The sequence below is a fragment of the Ictidomys tridecemlineatus genome, chromosome 4, assembly GCF_052094955.1.
Source record: "Ictidomys tridecemlineatus isolate mIctTri1 chromosome 4, mIctTri1.hap1, whole genome shotgun sequence".
NCBI lineage: Eukaryota > Metazoa > Chordata > Mammalia > Rodentia > Sciuridae > Ictidomys > Ictidomys tridecemlineatus.
This window is the reverse complement of record NC_135480.1, coordinates 1,530,511-1,539,345: the sequence shown is the minus strand read 5'-3', so window position 1 is coordinate 1,539,345 and position 8,835 is coordinate 1,530,511.

Here is an 8,835-nt window from a genome sequence, read left to right as displayed (position 1 = left end):
TTCCTCTCCAGTCTCCTTCTTGGGGCTGTGTTGGGGCTCAGGGAGCGGAGAGCTGCTGGCGGGACAGGATCCTGACTCCCTGGAGATGCAGCCCTGGAGACAGGCATGGCCCCTGTCCTGCAGGCTCCCTGGGCCCCGAGGATGCAGTCCAGGTGGGTCCCCTCCTGGGGAGACAGGGCGACTCTCCTCTGCCGCCCCTGAATGTGTGTTGAGTGGCCACGGGGGGCTGAATGGGCCCTCTTCCCCCCAGGTGCATGTGTTGAAGCCCTGACCCTCAGATTCCCGCACGAGGAGGTGGGTTTCCTAAGGGGTGACCGAGGTGGAACGAGGTACAAGGACCCATGATGGTGTCCTTGTAAGAAGAGGCCATCGGTCTAGACAGAGGACCACGTGAGGACACAGGAGGAGCCTGCTGTGACGGGGATCCCGGACTGCAGCCCCTCCACGACAGGACGGAGGCTCCTGCTCTTTAGGCCCCTGCTGTGGGGCTCTGCCCTGCGCCCCGAGGGGAGAAGAGAAGCCACAGGCCTTCAGGCTGGGACATGGGCTGTGTGGGCTCTCACTGCGGGGCTCCGGGGGGTACTGGCCCCTGCCCGTTCCAGGAGGCTGAACGTTCTGGTGAGTGACGGAGGTGGCATCCGTGGCTTGGAGACAGAGGAGGGTCCATCTGCTCACTGGCCCTCATGCCAGGTTGGGCCCTGCGAGTGGTCAGAGAGGGCCGACTGCACCCTCCAACACAGGGTAGAGGACTTGAGGACAAGGGCAGAGCCACCCAGGCCCTGTCTCTCGGGGGAGACCCCCTCCCTCCTCCCTCCACTCTCCCCTCGCAGGTCTCCGCGGACACTGTGTCTGACTTGGCCACAGCTGTTCCTGAGGGGTGCCCTCCTGTCCCCACATGGTCTCCTAGTGGCCCTCCCTCGGCGCCTCTCCGAGACGGCTCCTGTGCTGGGCCAGGCCTGCACTCCCTCCCGGCGCTGTGGTCTGTGGCAGGCCCAGTCTGCTCCCGGCCCCTTCCCGCCTCCCTCCCTGAGTTCCCGGACTGGGTGGTGCCTTGCGTGTGATCCTTGACCGCGCGGCGGGCAGGAGCTCCCCACAGTGGGGCAGGCAGGGTTTCTGTGGACAGGAAAGGCAAGTCCGTATCTGGAGTAGGCATCAAGAGAAGGCCTGGCCCTCGGCGATGGGCAGGGCCCGTGTGGCTGCCTGGTGCCAGGAGGCCAGTTGGGTCCCCAAGGAGCAGCACAGAGCTGGGGGCTCAGCACTGCCCCGGCTGCTGGAAGGCTGAGTTTCTGAGGCAGCAGTGCCCAGCTCAGCCTGGGTGAGTGGCCGCCCATGCTGGGTCCTCCATTCATGGGCATAAGGGGCCAGGTCTGGGCAGCTGACCCCGATGCCCAAGTCGTCCTGCCTGCATCCTCCTTGGGGGCAGGCATGTTCCAGTGGTCTTCAGGCCTGTGCCCCTGCTCCAACGTCTGTCCACATCTCCCACCCTGGACATCTGGTCTCTGAGCTTCCCATGCTTCTTCCTGGCTGCTGCCCGGGGAACCAGGCTGCCCATTCCTGTCCAGGAAGCCATGTGTGTCTCCCCTGCAGCCACTTCTGGCAATACAGGCGGGCAGCCAGGGGCCACTTTGGCCCCAAAGTGGGAAAGCTAGTCCCCCAGCATCTCTCAAGGCTCTGGGTCATGTGGCCAGGCAGCTGCCACCCTCTCCCAGTGTGCCTGTCCTCATACCTGAGCACAGCACTTTAAAGAACTTGGCAGGGCGCAGTGGCCCACCTGGTCCAGCACGTGGGAGGCTGAGGCGGGAGAATCCCTTGAGCCCAGGGCAAGATCCCGATTCAAGAAAGAGGAGCAGCGACAACTCAGGACGTCACAGAGTGGCGAGGGGGCAGTCCGTGAAACCTGCGCTGTACCGAGCAGCCTGGGGTCGGGCTCTGCGGTTCCCTGCGGAGCCAACACACCTGCTCTCCCAAGAGACGCAGGGACCTCCGCTCTCAGACGTCCCCGCAGGTGCTCCCAGAAGCGTCATCCACAGCAGCAGGTTAGGAGCAGGTTGAAGGCCCCTCAGCTGCTGACAGGGAGCTCGCTGTGCTACATCCACACTGGGCAAGGGGGGCACTGCCACAGCCTGTGCAGCCCGGGGCCGGCTCCTGACCGTGAAGAAAGCCGTGGACATCCACGCGGGTGGCGTTCGGGAGCCACATGGATGGGACTCAGATCAGAGGTGTGTGGAGCAGGTGACAGGCATGGGGGCTGGCGGCTGGGTGCACGAGCCACAGAGAACCTGAGGGAACCCGTGGAGGGAGAGCATGGCGCCTCACAGGTGGGCAGCCAGACACGCACCGTACATGTGCCACGCGCTCCATTGCCTTTAATCTTATCTTGATAAAGTTGATTACATAGATTTCCATAAAGAGTGAGCAATGTCACCAGAGGAGCTGGGGACGCTGCTTTGCACACACAGGGTGGAAAGGACCGTTAGGGTGGAGAGGCTTCTAGCACCAGGGAGGAATGCGAGCGAGTGGCTGCCCGGGCAGTGGACAACATGGCTCGTCCACGTCCCCAGTAAACACGCCGAGCGGCGTTCGTCCGTGGCTGGGAAAGCCCTGTCACCAGGAAGTGGACGTTCTCACTGAAGTGGCAGGAATTACCAAGCCTGAGACAGGCCTGGTGTGCAGGCCGAGGAGCTGCACGCCTCCCGGACACCCTGGCCCTGGCCCACCTCTACAACCGCTTTGGAAAAGTGCCCCAACTGCCACTTGTGTGCCTCGGTTCGTCACATGGGTGTGCACATCACAAAGCTCAATGCAAATAAGCTTCATGTACTCCTCTGCCTGTCTCAAATAATAAGGAATAAAGGTGCATCGACTTTGCATCCTTCATATTCTAAAACACCACTATCCCCAAGGTCCCGTGGGTCCATCAGGTCTCCAGCAACGAGCCCCGGGGTTGGCAGAAGTGGATGGACTGAGGGGGAGTGCACAGGCCCGGAGCCAGGAGCAGCCCAGGAGCTCCCCATCCGATGTCAGGGCACCGTTGGCTCGAGGAACCCACCGCCTACTCCCTGCACCATGTAAGTGGTGATCCATGAGAACGGCAGGTCCCCAAAGGCCACCTGTGCACACCTGGACAGCTGACCAGCTGGCATCTCGACCATCACCTTAGAACATGTGCTGGACCGTGGGACGGGCCAGAGTCACGCAGGCAGCAGAGGCCACAGGGCACCTGCACGGCCGAGGCAGGAGAGGATTTCCTGGGTGAGGTCCGAGAGAGTGGCCCTCTTGACCCTCCTCCCTCTCAAGTCCCACTCATCAAGGCTGTGGGAAGAGTTACAGAAGTCGGGCTCTGACAGACCATCCAAAAACCACAGCGCCCAGGGAAATGGCGGGCTACGAAACAGGCGCTGGCAGCTTGGAGATGCCCCACCAGTGACCACCGGGACACAGGCTCCACCTTGTGTGTGTCGGGTGAAGACCAAAGCACGCTCCTGACCGCCCCTCAGAGAAGACATTGCACGCCCCACGGCACAGAAGCTACTCCACGTCACCAGCCACCAGGGAAATGCCACGCAGCCATAATGAGATGTCACTTCAACCCCTACGGTGGCCATAATCAAACAGGTGACAGACACCAAGCACTGATGCCCAGCAAATGGAGCCGTCACCTGCTGCTGGCAGGGAAGGAAAGTGGGGCAGCTGCTGTGGAGATGGTCTTCATTTCCCCCAAGGCCGAGCACAGAGGTGCCACACGGCCACCATTCCACTCCCAGGCCTGTGCCCAGGAGAAACGGAGAGCATGTCCACTCAGACACATCCACACCATGCCCCCAGCAGCGTCACTCACGGCAGATGGAAGTGCCATCTTCCAGGTGTCCACCGAGGATGCAGGTCTCCTGCTCTGTGGAATGCTATTGGCCACAGAGGGACAAAGCCCTGACCCACTCCTGAGCCCTCAGGCCTTGGGAACTCTGCTCAGAGAGAAGCCAGCCCCGAAAGACCTCGATCTCTGACGACTCGGCTTCTGTGAGATGCCCCGGGCAGGCCCCAATGATGGCCACAAAAGGTCGATTAGTGGCTGTGGGTGAGCAGGCTGCTGGTGGGTGACGCCAGGTGGTCCAGGGCCTCTTTGGGGTGTTCTGGAATGGCCTATGGCCACGTCTGGCAACTCTCAACACACCAAGATCCATGGGCCCACGTACCACGTGGCACGTGGATTCTACCTCAGTGAAGTTTCCAAGAAGCCATGCCAGCTTACCATGGCAGAGGGGCAAGTGGTCAGGGCTCCAGGGGACCACGCAGAGGCACCAGCGAGAGATCCAAGCCTGGCGCTGCTGCACTGATGTGGGCAAACTGCCTGGCGCTGGGAAGTCCCTGGCATTGGGCAGGAAGTGTGGAAAGATCCTGCCACCAACCCTGGATCCCAGAGCAGCTCCCAAAATGCACATCACCACACACACACACACACATACACACACACACACACGAGCGTGCACACACACGCACACACACACACCTGCACCCACGCACATACTCCACCCAAACACCCCCCACACACTCGCACGCACACACACACACACACACATACACACGCCCGCATCCACGCACATACTCCACCCAAACACCCCCACACACTCGCACGCACACACACACACACACACACGAGCATGCACACACACGCACACACGCACACACACACACACCTGCACCCACGCACATACTCCACCCAAACACCCCCCACACATGCACGTGCGCACACACCCTCACACACACCCTCACACACAGCTCTGCCCTCCCGGCCACTTCCGGGGCCCACCAGGTGATGAGCAGAGCAGGAGTGCGCCACGCACGCGGCCCCGCAGGGAAACTGGACAGGAGGCGCCCTCGCAGGCCCCAGGAGGCCGATGGCCTGCTCTCACAGAGCAGCAGTAAGGAGAGCAGCCTGGAAAACCACCTGGCAACGACCGGTGCCAGCGCAGACTCCCGAGCAGGGCCCGGGCACCCGGCAGGCGCTCGCCCCGGCCCAGCCCCAGGAGCCGCTGGGCTTGGAAGAGGCCCCTGCTGACTCAGCACACCGCCGCGGCTCCTCAGGACTGGGTGGAAATGAGGCGTCGCCTGCACACCAAGAGTTCACCCCACAGCTCACCAAAGCGGCAGGGACGGACCCTCCAGGGGCAGAGACCACCAGGCAGAGCAAGGGCAAGGGGCCTGTTGGAGCACCTAGACCAACGTTTGCTCAGAAACGACGAATGACTAATTTGTAGGGTTTTAAAAAAAAGTTAAAATGAAATGCTTGCTGATAATCCCTCAGATGGGAGAGGGGGGTCTGCCGCTGCCCCGGACCCCAGTCCCCAAAGAGGAGGGGGCGTGGTGAGAAGCTGGAGCACTGGAGCAGCCTCTCCCTCACACAGTGCATCTGGCTTTTTGGGTGACTGTGTAACTAGTGTGACCTGCATCAGAATCAGGAGGAAGAGGGACTCCACAAACTGTCCCTCAAGCTTCCTGGGTAGGACCCGTCCTCCCACTCAGCCCTGCAGCCACCTGCCTGGCTTTGGTCCCCATAGTTTTTGTCACTTCCAGAATGTCACGTGAATGGAATCACAGCACATGGCACCCGCTGTCAGCTCTCTGTGCTGGAAGCTCCAAGTCGGGGGCCCGCGGGGTCCAAAGGGCCTGGCTGTCCATCGTGGGGCGGCCTCCCCAGTGGGGCTGGATCTGGGGGTGTCCCCAACATTCACTGAGGGCCCGGGGTGGTTCCAGACTTGACGAGGAGGGGCCAGGCTGCCTCGACGCTCGGGTGCTGCCGTCTGTGTGAGCCGCGGGGCCGGTGGGATGCCAACACCCCAGAAAAGGCACCAAGGGCTGCCAGACTGACGTCCAGGTGCTGCGCCTGGTGGGCTCCGCGCTTTCACTTAGATGTAGGTGAATGCTAACTGACGTCCGGCTGCCCCCCCCCAGCACTTACCTGGCCTGTTCCCAAACTGCTTGGCGCAGCCCGTCTGGCAGGTGTGCGGGGACAACTGGCTGTGGGTTTAACCTGGACTTCTGAGGCTGGCAGGTTGAGCCTCCTGGGCCCGTCTGCCCTCCCGGGTGTCCAGGGAAGTCTCTGCCCATTGTTTCATTGGTGGCTTGCCTTTTGTTGAATTCTGAGAGCTCACGGGTCTCTGACGTGGAAGTGGCAGATCCTTTCTCCAGGACAGAGGCTTGTCTTGACGGGGTCTTTGGAAGAGCCACGTTTCCCGTTGATGAAGCCTGGCCCACCAACCCTTTCCTGGACGAGTCTCGCTTCTGCAAGCCTTCTCCTGCCCACTTTACCCCTGGGCCTGTGATCGCCACTGACCCTAACTTTTCTCTAAGTGTGGGGCAGCTTGAAGGTTCTCATCGCTCCTTTTGCAGAGGACGTCTGGTGAGTCCTTGCCCTTGATTGAAGAGGCCGTCCTTCCTCCATTAACTTACCTCTGCCCTTGTCAAAAGCCATCCAGCCCTCCGCGTGACCTGTTTCTGGCTTGCGCTTGGTCTGCCAGTCGGTCCTTCCCGAGCCACCGAGCCACCGAGCCACCACCGCAGCCTCACAGTAAGTGGATTCCCCTGAAAGCCCGGTAGGGCGGCGCCTCCCACTTCATTCCCTTTTGAAAACCCTTGTTGGGCTCTCCTGGCTTCTTTGTGGTTCTGTGCACGCTTTGGAACCCTGGTGGTATTCTGACGGGGGCTGTGCTGACTTCTAGGGGAACTTGGAGATGACTGACGTATCGACAGCTCTGACTCTTTCAGTTGCAGACCAACCCGGTCGACCTGCTGCTCAGCTAAGGCAGCCTAACCTCCTGCAAGCACTAGATTCTCTGTCCTAGTCCCTGGGTGACAGGGGACACCTCAGAGGGTGTGCTGGTGCAGTGGGTTTGCTTCTTGGAGCTTGGGAAAGATCCCGTTTCACAAGGAGCTGCTGTCAGACCTGCTCAGCGCTGCACCCCACCTCTTTATCACTCTGGGCGTCTGTCTCTGCCCAGGGTCAGCACCTCCCTTCCCAGGCTCCTGGCTCCACAGAGAGCACAGGACACAGTCTTCACCTCCGTCCTCCTGGGGTCCTGGCTGGGCCCAGAGTTAGACGCCAGGGATTCACAGGAGAAAGGCATGCAGACTTATTTCAGGCAAGTTTTAAGGGGCTGGAATGTTCCTAAGGACATGAAGACCCAGGGGGTGGGAGGAGGCCAGCCCTTGTGCTGAACTGAACAGAGGAGCCCGTGGGGGAAAAGCACTGGATTCCATGGGAAGTGTCCCAGATAAGACCCAAATGGAGCCCTGTGGTCTTTGAAGATAAGGATGTTGCATCTTTCACAGGAGAATTTCATCTCCTGCTTTTAATAAATGACAGGAAGGTCACAGTAATCTCTCTGCACCTGCTGTTTTTCAAGCATCTTAGCTAAAAGAGCTGATGTACCAGAATGGAATGTGTCTAACTGCTTCCAAGGTGCAGGACTGGGGTGTGGGGCCTTCCAGAGACCTGGGAGCCCCCTATTCTGCACCCTCCTCGTTCTCTCTGTGCTTTGCTAGGCCTTTAACAATTTGTTAATCATCCTTCATCATCTTTCTGCTTTGGGTTTTGGCGGTTTCTTGGCTGGGGCTGTAGCTCAGTGATTGAGTCTTTGCCTAGTGTACATGGCTCCCAGCACCACACAAAATTCCTACTCTGAGTGTTGGTCCTTTTTTATCCTGTAGTTAGGCTAGTTTTCTCCTTTTCTGTTTAGCTTGATCAGGTGAAGCAGAGGGAGCTGATCTTAGGTCTTTGTCTTGATCAGCACACAAAGCCACACCTTTCCTTCCAAGCGCAGCATTAACTGCTCCCGCCAGTTCTGACCTGCTGTATTCCCATTTTCCTTGGGTTAAATGTTTTCTAACCTCCCTGTGATTTCTTTTTATGCCAACGTTTGGTGGCTTTTCCTTTGAAGACGGATGTCTAATTTCGCTGGGTTCCCAGCCCCGTCCCTGTGACCGGAAACTCAGTCTCGAGACTTGTGGGTGCCTCCTGGCCTGGTTTGGGTGCTAGGTCAGTGCCGGTTTCAAGGGAGAGTCAGGCCCTGAGCTTCCTCCTCACCCGCAGGACAAGGAGGTCTGCGAGGCCTCTGCGGAGCCACCTGGGCCGGAGTTTTCCTGTGTGAGCTTTAAATCATAATACACTGTCTTCCATGGTTAAATGGATACCTGGGGCAGCCCCATGGGGGCAGGAAGCTGAGTGTGTGTCTGCCTTCCTGCTTCCTGTGATTCCGACAGCGGGCTCCACGCTCTCTGGGGCCTGGCTGGAAACCCACTGCATCCTCCAGCTTCCAACCAGGGTCCCTGGGACCTCCCTCCCCCCGCCCCCCGTGGGGGCCTGGGTTAGGGTCCCGGGTTAGGGTCCCTGGGACCTGGGGGGTGGGGGGGTGGCCTGGGTTAGGGTCCCTGGGACCTCCCTCCCCTCCCCCCCCCGTGGGGGCCTGGGTTAGGGTCCCTGGGACCTGGGGGGGGGTGGCCTGGGTTAGGGTCCCTGGGACCTCCCCCGTGGGGGCCTGGGTTAGGGTCCCTGGGACCTGGGGGGTGGGGAGGTGGCCTGGGTTAGGGTCCCTGGGACCTCCCCCGTGGGGGCCTGGGTTAGTAGTAGAGGCTATGGCACAATTTCTGGCAGGTCTGGGGTCCTCTCTGGGATTTCCCCCCTCACCCCACACTGCTCCTCGGAGGCCGAATCCGGCCGGATCTGGCCCTCTGCTGAGCTCCCTGCCCCAGGTGAACTTATGTCCTGGGGACAAGCCCGCGCTCCCTGGCAATGACTCTGCAGTTTCTTCCTAAGTTCCATCGCTCCCCAGTTCCTTTAAA